This window comes from Lepisma saccharinum, chromosome 18, assembly GCF_977018435.1.
Source record: "Lepisma saccharinum chromosome 18, izLepSacc3.1, whole genome shotgun sequence".
NCBI lineage: Eukaryota > Metazoa > Arthropoda > Insecta > Zygentoma > Lepismatidae > Lepisma > Lepisma saccharinum.
Genome location: NC_139246.1, coordinates 3,397,936 through 3,414,579, shown reverse-complemented (window position 1 = coordinate 3,414,579; position 16,644 = coordinate 3,397,936). Strand labels below are relative to the sequence as shown.

The 16,644-nt window shown below is 39.6% G+C and overlaps 1 protein-coding gene across 1 annotated transcript in view; it reads right to left on the bottom strand.

The window, feature by feature from the left end:
• Positions 1-15,686, bottom strand: part of LOC146002691 (uncharacterized) — a 143,384-nt gene extending 127,698 nt beyond the window's left edge. Inside the window, exon 1 of the mRNA XM_083140649.1 lies at positions 15,394-15,686. The gene's annotated coding sequence lies outside the window, so the exon portion shown is untranslated. The remainder of the gene's footprint in view (positions 1-15,393) is intronic.
• Positions 15,687-16,644: the final 958 nt, after the last annotated feature.

Genomic DNA, 16,644 nt, shown 5'->3' with positions numbered 1-16,644 from the left:
TAACCCGGTCACAGAAACCTACAGGAACGGCTGGGGGTTCGTCGTGCTGACCACACATTGCCCCGTAACTTGTTGGATGATCTCCCACATCGGCAGGTGGGAGGGAGGCTGGGAGTTGGTAGCTAGGCCCTGGTTCTCAGAATCCATGAATGAAGATAACCACAAATTCATAACTGCCATGGCCTGGAACTGTCATTCGTTTAACTGTATTCAATATTCCAAATGCATTTTTGAAGATGAATCTCTAAAATTCGCTCTGCAACTCGGGTGGCAAAAATAATTGAAGGTTGAATGCAAGATGTCGCCATGACCTGGAAGTCAATGCATCGCCTTCACGCGGATGCAGGAGGCAGCTGTCACTCCACGGCCCACATGCTTCACGCCAACGGGTGTCTGAAGGTGACAATTAATTAATGAGGAAACACGAGGGGGAAAACTAACAAAAGGACGCTTTCGTTACAGCAGCGCCATTGTTTTTAAACTGAACTTTCATTGTGTTTGTGTTTGCCCTTGTGGGGACCATTAACCAAATGCACAAAACCTAAAATGAAAAAATATGCGATTTATTTGTTTGTTTTTTGCACGTAACCTAACACAGTTAAGCATTATCAAATCTCAGCTATTTTATTATTATTATTATTATTGTTTAGAGTAGCTCATCTTCCACTTTTGGCTAATCCCGACGATGCGGTGATATGATGAAGGAGCACTCACAAAAAAATCACCCATTCCCAGGTCGGAATTCGAATCCGGGATCTTTGGCGTCGTAGCGCGCTGTCATAACCACTCCTTCACGGATGTCGGAGGGTGGTGAAATTAGGTAAAGGAATTGTGATCAATTGTAATACATAAGTATTCTAATAGACTTACCTTCTCTAAAAGTAGAAATAGAATTTCATTGCAGAAAGCTATAAAACCACCGAAAAATAAAAAAATCAATTTTCCTCTTACTTCCCAAATCCAATGATACACTGGCGTTAAAATTAGCGCTGTTAGCACAGGCGGAGTTCTGGAGGGGCCAGGGGGGCCTGGCCCTCCCAATTTAAAAAAGAATAAAAAAATAACACATGATTAAGTTCAGTTACTACATTTTTGTTATGAAGTCATACCGCAAATCTTGACGTTTGGCATGATGTCATGTGCGGTAATTGCGCCGCAATAGCGGGACTTAGACGATTTGATTGATGTGTACAGTTTGAAGAAAAAAAAAGTAAAATGACTTTGTGTTGAGTCAACAGTTACTGTTGAGGCATCAAAAGAACTTTTTAATTTCATTTTTCTAAAATTTCTGAAGCTTACTATTGTACCGTAACTTTTTTAAAGTAATACGAGTATTGTATCAATAAAAAAATTAATAAAATGCAAAATGCAATAATCGTACTGTTTTGCTTCTTTTAAAACTGACAACCAATATACTATACTAATTAATATTTGTTTACTTAAGCTAGGAAATTTAACATTTTCAAATCTAAAAGGCATAAAACTCAGTGTTTTTAAGTTGTTGTTTTTTTTTTATTTCCGGAGGAAGGCCTCCGAACCCCTTATAAGCTAGGGGATATTCAATAACCCTCAGGTACATCATATGCTTCTCCCAGACTCTGGCCCCCGAAAAGCAAAAGCTCAAACTCCTCCCATGGCTGTTAGTAACATTAGGTGTTACGAAATATCTGTAATGTGAGTGTTAAAATCTCTTTCTCATTGTGGGGATGTTACATGTCTTGGAAACCACTAGCGGGCCCAAGGAGGAGGGGAGCGTTCCCCTTTGTCTATACCGCGTTTGTTAGAACCTGTCCCTTTCCCGCGCTAGCGATCGCTCGACAGTTTCGGTGCCAATGAGAAACGAGGAAAAAATCGTTTGCTGGCCAGCGAGGAGCGAATGGAAGCCAGAAGAGAGGCGCTTACGTAGACGCTGTTGCCACGTTGCGTATTTTAATTGGCTGCCTGGCTTTGACTTTTCCCAGCTCGGAGAAAAGCCAGCGACCAGCTATCGCGGGAACCGGGACAGGTTGTAACAAACGCGGTATAAGTATTCGTAAAGAAAAAGAACGTCAAAGGCAACGAAATATGGCAAACTGAGGACTGACTACTGAAAAAATTATACGTAACACCCTTTTTTGAAAATCCTGGGCAGGCCATTGTTGGAAACACTCAGTAATACATGTTGAAAAATATAATAAATTCTAACTTGTGATTGAATAACACTGGTCGACATTTTCAGGAAAAATTTCGGATGTTTTCAAATCAATAGGTGTTTCTGAAAGTATTTTGAATGTTGATCACGGAAATAACATCCATGTTTTCCATCACGTCAGAAATTTTCACAATGTCACAATCAAAATTCTCATGACATTACATTTATTACATAAAGCAACAAAAGGGAAATTTCGGTTGTTTCCAAATCAATAAGTGATCCTGGGAATATTTTGAATGCTGATCACGGAAATAGAATCCATTTTCCCCCATTGCGTCAGGGTTTTTCACAATCAAAATTCTTATATTTGCCATTCCATTACATCTATTACAGAACGCAAAAAAATAAATATATATAAGGGAAATTTCGGTTGCTCACAAATCAATAGTTGATTCTGGAAGTATTTTGAATGCTGATCACGGAAATGACATCAATTTCTTCCCATCACGTCAGGATATTCTCCTAGCTCAGTATTTCCATTTGAATACCCACATGGCCCCCCCTTGCCCTTTGAAAAAATTGATCTCGATCCAATACGGCGTACTTCAAGATGGCGGCCATGTCCACACATGGCCCCTTACCCCGATGTACCCAGGTGAAGTTCCATCTGCCATTACCACATCCGTTTCAGAGGGAAAAAAATGTCCTGCGACTTTTGAATCACACTGTACTGCGGTTTTTAAAAAAACTAGACGTGATGGGTAAAAATGGATTTCATTTTTGGAATCAGCAGACTGGAATTATTCAGAGTCAGCAGTCATCTGCGAGACATCGAAACCCATGTCGACCAGTGTAATCGATAGATTTGCTTTATTTTAAGCCTGAATCACACGGAACTAGGTTTCTAGTAGGAATGTCCTAGTTGGCGCTGGACTGGCTACCCATTTGCTAGTTTTCGCCTCACACGATACTTGCTACCGTATTTGTCGATCGACTCTTGTTCCCATAAGACATTGCGCAGAGCAGACAATCTGTAAAGATGGACGAGCAATTTGAAGAATGTTGTAAGAGAAATACTGCTTTGTGCTTTTATTAAAAATTAAGAAAGAAAAGTACGGACTAGAGATTGGTTCGAAAGAAAATATGATAATAATCAATGCATACCGAACAAGCTTTTTAAGTAACTCTGGTATGCATATTCATACATGAGATTCGCAGGATTCATTCACAATTTTTTTTAAAAATCAAACATTTAATTTAATACGCTTGTAATAATAAGGATTTTCATTTTCGGCTAATTTTATTTGCCACGTACACATCTCATCGCTTTGCATAAATACCTAAATATTAATGAGCTGAACACGAATGCACGGCACGCCATCTCTTTCTTTATCGAGAAACTAACAAAAACAGCCAACACTCGGAAACCACAGACAAAAAACTCCCCTTTGCAAACTCTCAGATTATCTTCACATACCCAAACTTTGCTCTGATTGGCTGTTCCACAGAATCCAGTCGAGGAAAGCCAGTAGCAATTAGAACATGTCCTATTCCTCCAAACCAGTCAAGCAGCCAGCCATCACATCCGGGCAGGTAGCCAGTTCAGCGCCAACTAACTGGACATCCAGTTCCGTGTGATTCGGCCTTTACTTCGCTTTTTGTGCCGCTTTTGGCTAATTTGCGAAGATGTGTGTTTGGATAATGTATTACTACTGACGTATTTAATAAAAATTGTTTGACAATTATAACTATAGCTAATTCTCGTTGTAACTGCACTGAGTGAACAAGTACAGTACACTTAGCAGATCCTAATACTATCTAATTGTTATATCATTGTAGCTTACAAGGGTCCTTTGATTGCAAGGCGACTGCGATGCAACTACAACATCGGGGAGGTTCTCCTAATCGAAGCGACCACTTGACTTGTAAGTACAACAGTAAGTGCAATGGCAAGTGGTGTGGAAATTCTAACAGTGAATACCTTTACCGATCTTGGAGTCACTTTCGACCAATCATTAAGCTTTCAATCACACATTGCGCGTATCCTCAGCGAAGCCCATAGAAATTTAGGATTCATAATGCGAATGGGCAGCCAATTCAGGAAGAGGGAAACTTTCTTTTTGCTGTACTATGCGTTTGTGAGATCGAAACTGGAATATGCCTCGGTTTTTGGGGACCCTGTAGTCAAGAAAGAAATTGACAAAATAGAGAAACTTCGAAATAAATTTTTGAGGTACCTGTTATTTAAACTCGGTGGTGAATATCCGAAGTTCACCTCGGGTAACACGTTGCGTGAAATGTTGAATGTTCCGTCGCTCGAAAATAGAAGACAAATGCACCAACTGACTTTCTTATCTAAACTTGTCAACGGAAAAATAGATTCTCCAGCTCTACTCTCACAATTAAACTTTTATGTTCCAACCGCTATTTTAAGACCCAGAAATAATCTCTTTAAAATCTCGCATAGAAGAACCAACATGGTTGAAATGGAACCCCTGAGGAGAATGTGCAAGTTGTTCAACTCAGTGTCTAGTAATAACCCTAGTATCGATCTTTTCATATTTAAAAGTTATTCTATTTTCTGAACACTGTAGCCTATACAAACAGGACACAATTAAGATTGTTATGTTCATAATCTCACCCTAAATTAGACATTATCTATATTTTTGTTTAACCTTATTTAATATAAAATACTGTTTCAATTTCACGTCGTATGTTTATCATTGTGTCTCTTATATGTGCAACTTATTACTCAATATCTCTATTACACTACTACTATTTACATGTATATAAGCTGATTACCTCTGTATAACTTATATACAAATATTACATAAACTCCATCAATACAAGCAATATATAAAATCAGTCATGTTTATAAGTATGTTGTAGATTGAAATGTCATATTTCTCACTTGATGTAATATCATTTTTGTATTTTGTATTACTTTCTTGTTTACTCTGTGAACACTGTAATTGGGCATGTGCCTGTGTGTTCGAAATAAATAAATAAAATAAAATATAGTCCACGGGCGGGTTCTTGAGGCATAACGTCAATTTTGCCCAATTCTCCTAAAAGAAAGAAAAGAGGAACATTAAATACAGAATATGTCAATATATAGGACTTCATGGTAAAGAAACACATATTACATCTTCTCATTTATGGCCTTGTCTTTTTCCACCCTTATCCAATAAAAAAAAACATTACCTTGTCATATATTTAAGGTTACAATGACGAAAAATAACAGCCTTACTTTTAATATACTTTGAGTGTTACTGTTAAAAAAACATGCTTGTTGTATGTTTATTTTATACCTACATAATGACATCAAAATAACAGTAATCTCTTAGCATAAATTGCTACATGACGTTGCCATCCATATACATTATTATGTTATACAGCAGCAACTTCATAATTCTCGTCAACAATAAATCCAACATTTTAAAAGATCAAAGGGCCACGCACTCGGTCATAGTTCGATCCCAGTTTACACTGTATGTCCAGTCACAATTAGGCTTTCCGTGCATAAAGTGGACTTAAACGTAAACTCAATAAAACAAATAGCAACGGTTATGTAATCAGAAATAAGGTTTTGCAATCATTAAAACAAGCGTTTCATATTTTTAAAATGCATTCTCTATTATAACATGCATCATTCATGACGTTATGGGTATATCATCATCATCATAACTATTCTATCATCAATATATTCATCCATACTTTTAATGGAATCAGTATCCAAAGTTTATGAAGATATGGCTTCTACTTAAGTTTTCACCGAACTTGACATACACCCTGTGAAGATTTCGGGATTACAGCACTGCGTTTGTATACACGTAAGGGTCATTCCATGTCAAATCAACCAATAAGAAAATATTTTTGAGCCTTCAGGATTCACATTTTTAACATTTTTTTTTGTTTATAGAATAGAATAGAATAGAATTTATTTTCAAGTATGAACCTTACAGCTGTGCATACTATACAAGGATGAAAACATTTCATGTGACTCACCTGGTCGATACCCCGGGAGAATCATTTCATCATTCGTCGACAATAAAACTTCAAGACTTACTTCGAAAACATTTCAGTCAACAAATTTAGCAAATTTCACACACATTACAATAAAAAAATAACAATTTCCATAGGAAGCCATTGTGGTCCAATAAACAAATTTTGCACAGAACATATATTTTTTTCATAAATATTAAAAGAAGTGTTTTTTAGATTTTAAAAAAAACTTTTGTTTCAATTTTTTAAATTAAAGTGACACAGTCATGTTGCATTTTAAATTAAAACTCATTAAAATCAGAAGAGAATGACACTTATTTCAGCTCTCTAGGTCAAATAGTTTTTTATCTACAGCTGTTTAAAGATTGAAAAATGTCGAAAAATTTTGAGATTTTTGCTTTTTTGAAAGTCAATAATTCAAAATCTGTCAGTTTTCGTCAACTGATACTAAAAATTATCAACTTCTGAGATGTCAAGGTTCAGACTATTGGTTGATTTGACATGGAACGGCCACCCATAATGAAATTCCTAGGCAAGGCACTGAGCATGCTGTACTATACTGAGAATTGAGAAACCATTCTCTCCGCGGTAAAATAAATTGAGACCTTCCTACTTTGTCGACTCCTCCAGACGCATAACTTGCAGTTCGGGCTGGGTTCTCAGAAGTGCTCCCGCCGAAAGAAGTGATTTACGAGGAGGGCATCTGGAGGGGAGGCTGCTGGGTGGAAATCAGGCGACATAAATCAGATTAATTCCTTCGGAGAGATTATGCAAATCGCGTTTCATCGCCTTTAATGCCCCTGCTTCCCTCCAGGGGCCAGTTGGATTAGTGAGTGGACATTTAAGGGTTCGGGTCTAGCTCACCTCGTTTTCCACGAAAGCTGTGCACTGGTTCACGCAATTTACGCAACGAAACGCCCAAAGCGACAGTAACAAGGAAACCTGGTGTCTTAATCAGGGTTGGCCTGTTTTTTTAAAAAAAAGTGATCTAAACAACTTGTTTTAAACGTTTAAAACACACGGATTTGTTTTTCACAAATGTTTAAAGAGTTTAAAACAAAGTGTTTGAAACACGTTTTTTTCATACTTGTTTAAAACACATTTTGATACTTGATGTTTTTTCCTCACTTAACATACTACTTGTACGAGGGTCACTATTTATATTTTGAGCCTAACAATGAAAAATCAGGAATTTGGCATTGAAAACTGCTTTATTGTTTTTCGAAGTATTTTCCTTTATGGTGAATACACTTTTGCATTCGTTCGAACCATTTGTCAAAGCAGTTTTTCCAATCTTCTTGAGACATCTCCATAATATGGTTTTTGAACGCATCAACGGCGTCTTCCGCCGACGAAAATCGTTGTCTACGCAATTTATTCTTGACATTCGGGAACAAGAAGAAGTCATTGGGTGCCAAATCAGGACTGTACGGCGGATGACCCATCAATTCGATTTTTTGACTGTTCATAAAGTCGGTTGTTAGACGAGATGTGTGACAGCTGGCATTGTCTTGATGAAGAATGATCCGGCGGCGTTTGTTTGTTTTCCGTATTTGACCGAAGACCTCTGGCAAACAAATTGTTGTGTACCATTCAGAGTTGACCGTTCTACTTTCTCCTAAAGGCACAGTTGCCACATGACCAGTTTTTCCGAAAAAACAGGCGACCATTTGTTTCGATGTGCTTCGAGCGCGAACAACGTTTGTTGGATTGGGTTCATCTTGAAACACCCATACAGTCGACTGCTGTTTACGTTTTTCTCATATGCATATATCCATGATTGGTCACCTGTTACAATCTTATGTACGTCTTTTGAAGCAGCACGATTGTATTTATTGAGCATTTGTTTGCACCAATTGACGCGAGCGTCTTTTTGAGTTTTTGTCAAATTGTGTGGGATCCAACGAGAACATACTTTTCTCACAGCTAAATGGTCATGTAGTATTTTATATATGCTGGTGGAACTAATGCCTATGGTTGCCTCAATCTCACAGTATGTCACATGACGATCTTGCAGTATTAGGTTTTGCACAGCATCAATGTTTTCTTGAACAACAACTGATTTTGGACGACCTTCGCGAATCTCGTCGGTGAGCGAATGGCGGCCACGATTAAATTCGTTATACCAGCGTTTCACAGTGGCAAAGGATGGGGCTTCATCGCCAAATGTGGAAGTAAGTTGATCGATGCACTCTTGTCTTGATAATCCACGTCGAAAATCGTAAAAAATCATCGCACGAAAATGTTCACGAGTTAATTCCATTTTATTGTTGTCGCGCAATCTCCAAGGCAACATAAACAACACAAATCAAGCTATTGACAAAACATTTGAAGTACGTTATGGTCAATAATGCCAGACGATTCCGTGCAAACGTCAAATCGCGCCTAACTTCAATCAGTGTTGCCAAGGCTCAAAATATAAATAGGCCCTTGTATACATAGATGGTCAATATTTAGTTGCATCCACGATAAAATATATTAAAAAAACAAAACAGAGTAGCTACCACGTGGACTGAGGGGGACCTGGCAACTGTGGATTAGTTCAAGCTTTTCGAACAGCCAATATGCAAGATTTAAGACTAAGATATGTATTTTAGAAAGTTAGTCAAGCGTTTACTTTATAACTAGGAACATAGTCCTTCCTTCGAATATTAACAGATTCCTTATTGATCATTATTCTTAGAAAATATTATGCTTTAAACGTTTTATTTGTTTAAAACATTTTTTCGGCTCTTGATCAAAACACTGTTTAAAACATTTCAAACATGTTTATAACAAAAAAACTTTGTTTCGTTTATTTTATTAAAAAAACACAAATTTGGCAACCCTGGTCTTCATTCAGTAACAGGTTCGTAGGGGATCATCGAGGTGGCTTATATATCAATCTCATATTTACGGGTCATCCTAAGAGGGAAGTAAATAAAAGAGGGAGCGGATAAAAGAGAAATAAACAAGCAAGTCAGAGATATATAGAAACAGAGAAAGAGAATGAGAGACATAAACTGGGAGAAACAAAAGAAGTGGGACAAAGCAATAGGGGAGACTAAGAGATCTCAATACTTGGGATGGAGAGAGCGAAACAGAAGAAATAATTAGTGAGAGAGAGAGAAGCTGAGAGAAATACGAGACATGAGAGAGAAATTCAAAGAGACTGAGAGAAATGGAGAAGCAAGCAAGAGATAGAAACTGAGGGATAAGGAAGAAAAGAGACTGGCAAAGAGAGGGAGATAGGGAGAGAATTAGAGAAGAAAAACAGAGACATGGATATTGAGAAGGAAGTGAGAGAGACAAAAAGTCAGAGAGAGAGAGAGAAACTCGGATAAATAGAGACGGAAAAGGGAGAGAAAGAAACTAATGAAAACAAAGTGATACAGAGAAAAAGCGAGAAATAAAGAACCAAGACAGGAAAAAAACAGAGAAAGTGAGGAAAACAAAGAAAGTGACACAGACACCGAGAGTTTGAGTTTTTAAGTCCACTTTATGCACAGTAAGGCTAATCGGGACTAAGCTAGTTTAAAGTGGCATCCGAACCACTATGGAGCAACTGTCGAACCCAGTAAAGAGGCACAGAAAACCGAGAGAATGCAAGAAGTGGGACTCAGTGTGCAGGCACGTATCAAGAAATACATTTCGGGGCCCGGGGGGGGGGGGGGTTCGACCAAATGTCTCAATAATAATAATAATAATAATAATAATATAATTAGAATAATTTTAATTAAATACATAAATATAACAGCATGTAATCATTATCTAGCTTACGTGTAATTAAGATCGCCAAAATTTGAATAAAAACAATTTCCCTGGCAAGGAAATTAATGTCAAATAGATAAAGAATTGAGTGGCCGCGGTGGCTCAGTCGGTAACGCGTCTGATTACCATGTTAAAGGTCCCGGGTTCGATCCCCGGCCGGTTCAAATCCGGGAACCGGCCGGCGGCCACCCAGCGTCGAATGACATGGGTACCTGGGGGAAACTCTGGGGGGTAAAGACGGTCAGGGGCGTGATGCTGACCACATCACCCACACTCACGACCGGATCAAGAAAGTGTGGGGAGTTACCCCCTATACACCTTCAAGGCGTGGTGCTAAGCAGAGGGGAGCACTTTAATTTTTTTTTAGATAAGGAATTGAATATTTATTGAATAATAATCGAATTGTAATAGGCAAAAATAATTGCACCTTTAATTGTAAGAAGTAAAGTTGTTAATTAATATTTTATGCATAAGTAGTAGAGTGCATAATTTTCTTAAACTGTCCTTCAAAGCCGTATGAGCCAAATTCCTTGCCTATAAGTTCAGCGGAAATAAATGACCGTCGATTATGTAAGGAATGCTTTATTTAATGTTAGTACTAGGTAAGTCTTTCGGGGGGGGGGTCGGATCCACCCTAAATACGTCCTTGTGAGTGTGAGAGAAACTTCTGGGAACAAGCAAGTGGACACACAAAAAGAGAGAGACAGAGAATGAAACCAAGGCAAATTCAAGAAGTGAAGAATTTAATGCTGCAGAAATTGCGAGAATTAAAGAGTGAAGATAGAGAAAAGGAGACAAGAGGGGAATGATAAAACCGTGACAAAGAAGAACGTGAAACTGAGATGAAGTACAAAAGTTAGGCAGACACAATTAGAGAGTAAACGAAAAAACCAGGCATAAAGACAAACTATAGGAACATATGTAATCAACATGACGGTGCGAATGCAAGAACTCGGAAAAAAATGAAAGTTGTAAATCCAACCACCTAAAAATGGTCCATGATTTTATTTTAGAGGATCTTTTAAAATGAAGATTAAAAATAGTAATTAGAAAATATTTTATAGTGTATCACGTTCCCTCCTAGAACGTAGCTATGTGGTATTAATCTTTACAATCCCAGCCTAGTTCGAAAAAAATCTTGGCTAAGCTTGTGTATAAAGGAAAGTTGTCTTAGTATTGGACAAAATATGACGTCAGTCGTCATGGCCGTCAGTGCTTACCGAACAACGAAATTCTCGTGTGAAATTTAATTAATTCTTGTAATAACGTTTATAGCTTACGAGTTGACACACGAAGCTTAAACGAGTCAACTGACACATTATTTTGACTCCAATAACATAAATATTCATAAACTGCAAATGATGCACTTTTTGGTGCGTCAAAATACACACAGAAATGCATGAGGGAGCCACATTTATCAGCTGGTGTTACGTGTTGCATCAGTTTAGAAGATCAGACAAAATCATTTCGAAGGTAATAAAATTTCACCTTTAGTTCATCAACTGACACAGCTAAATGTGTAATTTGGTTATATTAGGCGCATCCAGAAAGTAAGTTTGCCACTCGTCCACAGGTGGCAGGCCATGCGTATTGAAACCGGCTTTGCGCATGCGTGAGAGACACATGACCTGGCTAGTGAATGTCCTAGAAGACGCTTCCCGAAAGTCCTCAGTAGCGTCGCGGCAGCGAAGAAACATGGCGGCTCTTATTCCATCTCTCGCCGCGTGCGACGTTCGTTCGGTGATCAAGTTCTTGAAGGCACAAAACATACAGCCGATCAAAATTCATCGTCAGCTGTGCCAGGTGTATGAGCCAGACGTCATAAGCAAGCAGATGGTGCGTCGTTGGTGCAGGACATTGTTACCAAACGCCTCTTGTTCCGGAAATTGTGTGCCTGGTGGGTGCCGAAATAACTGACGCCCGAACACAAAGGAAAACGAATGGGCACGGCGCTGACATTTCTGCAGCGTTACCATGATAATGACGATTTTCTCAACCGGATCATCACAGTGGATGAAACGTGGGTTGCATACAGCACCCCAGAAAGCAAGCAGCAGTCCATGCATTGGCGTCACAGTGGATCTCTATGCAGGACGAAGTTCAAACAGACTGTGTCGGTACGAAAAGTTATGTGCACGGCGTTCTGGGACAGATAAGGCATTCTGCTCATCGAGTTTCTGCCCAGAGGTGAGACTGTGAACGCTAAACGTTACTGTGAAACACTGGGGACATTGCAACGAGCCATTCAGAATAAGCGACGCGGTAAGTTCAGTGCCGGGGTGATCTTGCTGCACGACAATGCGAAGCCGCATATGGCTAGGCGCACTGCAGCCCTTCTGGACAGGTTCGGTTGGGAGGTGTTCGATGATCCATCGTACAGCCCGGATCTTGTTCCCAGTGATTACCACCTGTTCTTGCACTTGAAAAAGTTCCGGTCAACATTTTCACAGCGACGAAGAGGTTCAGACGGCTATCACACAGTGGTTCGGCGCCCAGGCGGCGGACTTCTACAACGCAGGTATTCAGAAGTTGGTCCCACGCTATGACAAGTGCCTGAATTCCGGCGGGAATTACGTTGACAGGTAACTGGACAAGTGGCAATAAATCATTAAATGAAATAATGTTTCCTTTTTGTGCAAGACCCCAGGGAAACTTACTTTCTGGATGCGCCTAATATTTGAAATGATCTTGCCTGATCTTCCCAACAGATGCATTTTCATTGCACCACACGGAACACCAGCTAATAAAAGTACCCCTTTATGCATTTCTATGTCTATTTTGACACACTAAAAAGTGCATCATTTGCAGTTTATGTGTTATTGGAGTCAAAATATATGTCAGTTGACAGTTTTGGGTTCTGGGTGTAATGCGCTGTAAAACACAAAGCAGCCTGGAGGAGGAAAGATTTGTATGTGGGTTGGCAACACTGAACAGAAGGTCGAGATCTGTGAAGGTCTGGCAGACAGCGAGGTGCCATGACTGTGGGCCTGTCTTCCAGGTGTTGGTAGGTGAGAGGGCAGTGAGTCATAATTTTTCACTCGTTTTCCCGCCTCATTCTCTTTCACGCGACAAGTCACGGCCCAGCTGTTCCCCACCCATTCTTCCCTCCCCCCTCTTCTACAATGCACAGGTGCCGTTTCGGAGCCTGATAAATAGCAAGACTATCATTTGTTAAGTCGAGTTTTTCCACCGTGGTGATGTCATTTTGAACTTGCCTTGAATACATTTATAGTTGATATTTTATCTGTAATCCGCTTCCGAGTTGGACCTTGGATGTCTCGTGAATGAATCGTGGAATTATCCGCCACCTGAAGCCTCAAAAACGAGGAACAAATTTTAATAATTTTGCAAGGCAAAATACTTCTGCTTTTGTGAGCCTTTTACAGCCACCTGATTAGGGAAATCAGGGAATTGTTTTCATTTCATCCAAGGAAGAATGGATAGGCGGAGTTCTGGAGGGGCCAAGGGGCCTGCCAACCCCCCCCCCCAACTTAAAAAAGACAAAAAAATAACATGATTCAGTTCAGTTACTACATTTCTGTTATGAAGCCATACCGCAAATCTTGACTTTTGGCATGTTGACATGTGCGGTAATAGCGCCGTAATAGCGGGGCTTAGCCGATTTGATTGATGTGTACAATTTGAAGAAAGAAAAACGTAAAATGACTTTGTGTTGAATCAACAGTTACTGTTGAGGCATCAAAAGAACTTTTCAATTTAATTTTTCTAAAATTTCTGAAGCTTACTATTGTACCGTAACTTTTGTAAAGTAATACGAGTATTGTATCAATAAAAAATTAATGAAATGCAATAATCGTACTGTTTTGCTTTATAACGGTCAAATATTGAGTAACAGATAATTAATCTAATTGCCCGTTATTAGGAATTAATTGCAATTGGTAATATTAATATCCGTCGCGAATACAGGTGTCTAGCGACTGCCTTAGCCAACACTAGCTTGCTCAACCACCGTTTTTAGCCCGAATTCGGATTTACATGCATTCTTATGGGAATAGCAAGAAAAATGCAACTTCTAAACCAATGGACCGAATTGGATGAGATTTTAACCAGCGGAAGACCACATCTTGAAAGTACTGATTCCAAGATTTGAGCCTAATCACAACAGAGATACGGGAGTTATGAATTATTAAAGATTCATCGCTGGATTCAATGGGAGACGGAACCCTACTGAGTTTGCCTTGCTTTTCGTGACTGACACAATAGAGGAAGATTTAGCCTAATCTCTGCACGAGGGGCTACTACCAGAGGTTAAGGACCGGAGTGAGCATTGACCAGGATAGGAGGACAACGGTCAAAGCACCAGAAACAATAAACAAGCACCTGATCAGAGGGTAGAGCGTCACCACGTTCAAATCTGGAATAAAAGGGATGATTTGGAATAGCGAGACACAGTTTGCCTACAATCGCCACCGGAGTGTGAGCCACGCGCGACCTAGCTGCGAGCTATAATCAGACCCGTGGTCTGGATTTGTCTTTCCTCGAGAGTAGGTGGAACCGCCGATCCTAGAACTACCCTTTGACCTACTTTCTCGCCTTAATGGATTTATCGCGTAAGGCACGAGCAGTGTTGCCAACTCCTCACTCGAAAAATCACCAAGGTTTTTGTTTTACGCACTAAACTAACCTACAATGAGAGAAAAAATGGAGAGAAAAAAGCTCTGGCATCACTTTTTAAGCTATTTTTTATGCTAACTCGTTTTTTGACCCACATTTGAAATGACTTACGATATTTTCCTATAAGGCTGCCTCTTTTTTACTGTAAGCCCCCCCCCTTTCCCCCAGTGTAATCTGCCACGACCTGCTAATAGGCTTTTGCTCTCAGCGTAATCCGTTTTATGCACTAAACTAACCTACAATGAGAGAAAATTAGACAGAGGAAGAAGAAAAGCTCTGGCATTAGTTTTTTAAGCTATTTTTTACCTTCGGCAAATTTTGCTTTTAGGCCATCTCGTTTTTTGAGCTACATTTGAAATGACTTACGATATTTTCCTATAAGGCTGCCCCCCTTTTACTGTAAGGCCTCCCCCCCTCTCTCCCCTTCCCCCCCTCTTTTTTAGTGTAATCTACCACGACCTGCTAATAGGCTTTTGCTCTCAACGCAATCTGTTTTACGCACTAAACTAACCTACAATGAGAGAAAATTAGACAGAAGAAGAAAAGCTCTGGCATCAGTTTTTTTAAGCTATTTTTTACCTTCTGCAAATCTTGCTCTTATGCTACCTCGCCTTTTGATCTTCATTTGAAATGACTTAGCTATAAGGCTGCCTCTCTTAGTGTAAGGCCCCCCTCAGTGTAATCTACTACGACCTGCTAATAGGCTTTTGCTCTCAGCGTAATCCGTTTTACGGGCTAAACTAACCTACAATGAGAGAAAATTAGACAGAAGAAGAAAAGCTCTGGCATCAGTTTTTTAAGCTATCTTTTACCTTCTGCAAATTTTGCTCTTATGCTACCCCGCTTTTCGACCTATATTTGAAATGACTTACGATATTTTCCTATAAGGCCGTCTCCTCTTACTGTAAGACCCCTCAGTGTAATCTACCACCACCTTGCACTCTCAGCGTAATCTGCCACAATGTTTTGTTATTAAAACTCTCAGGTGTGATCTTCTACAATGTGTATGTGTGATAATCAAAATTTTTATTTTTTGTTAAGGAAATCCCTGGCCCCCAAAAAAAAGAAAATATCCCGCCAGGGGTGCGTGGTGCCCAACACAGTTCTACTGGCCACGGCTAACAAAGCCATGCCTTTGTAGAGTTTCATGGGTTCTTTTTTTTAAACCCCCCCATGACTCCCTACAGAGGACCTCCGTGTGTAATGTGTGTGTTTTATGATTGAAGAGAAGAAAAAATTTTTGGTTAAGAATAGAATGTGTAAGAACTAAAAAAGTTTCCGTAGGGGGTGCAGCATCTGAAAGAAATAAAAAAATATCCTCAAAATAGTGTACATAATATGATAGAAAAATATAAAAAAAAAGTGTGAATGCAAAAATTAGTGTGAATGATTGTTTTTTTAAAAAAATAATAGAAAGATATAAAAAATGCGAATGCAAAAATATGTGTGAATAATTGGGTTTTTTTAAAAAAAAAAAAGTGGTGCAAGAAATAATACGTACTTTTTTGATGCAGAAGTCTAATGGTGCGAGCAGGTTTCTTCCTCGTCATGGCATCCCCATTCTCGGGTGTGGATGTTGCAGTCCAGCAACCTCAATTTGGTGTCGTCGGGATCAAGCGCCACTTTGTTGATTGCGGATGTATGCAACTGGTCGATGGTACTCGTGATCCGATGTTCGGTCATGCGTTTGATTTTTTTGTCGAACAAGCACGACTTGTAATCTTCTACGGTCAGTTTGTTTGTGCTCGAACGCCCCACCCCCTTTGCCTTTTTTATTTCGGTCTCATCCTGAATTTTGATGGCGTACATTTTCGCTCGAAGACCAGCAAACTCTGCGATGATGCGGCCGTTGACTTCATCCTTCATCTTCCCGATCGTCATTTTCTGGCTGTCGTCGAAGAGAGCGTGATCTTTGGGATAGTTCGAGAAGTCGAAATGGTGGCTCATGCTTTTTAGATCTTCGTATAGATCATCGGTGTGGATGTTGTACACGAAGCTGTCCGTGTCGGTGTACGCCACCTCGATCGCCTTTCCATAGCGTGGTTTCATGATGTCGTAGTGAAACTTGTACATGGCCAGCTTCGACAACTCGAGGATCGCGACTCCCACGGCGATTGGTTTGT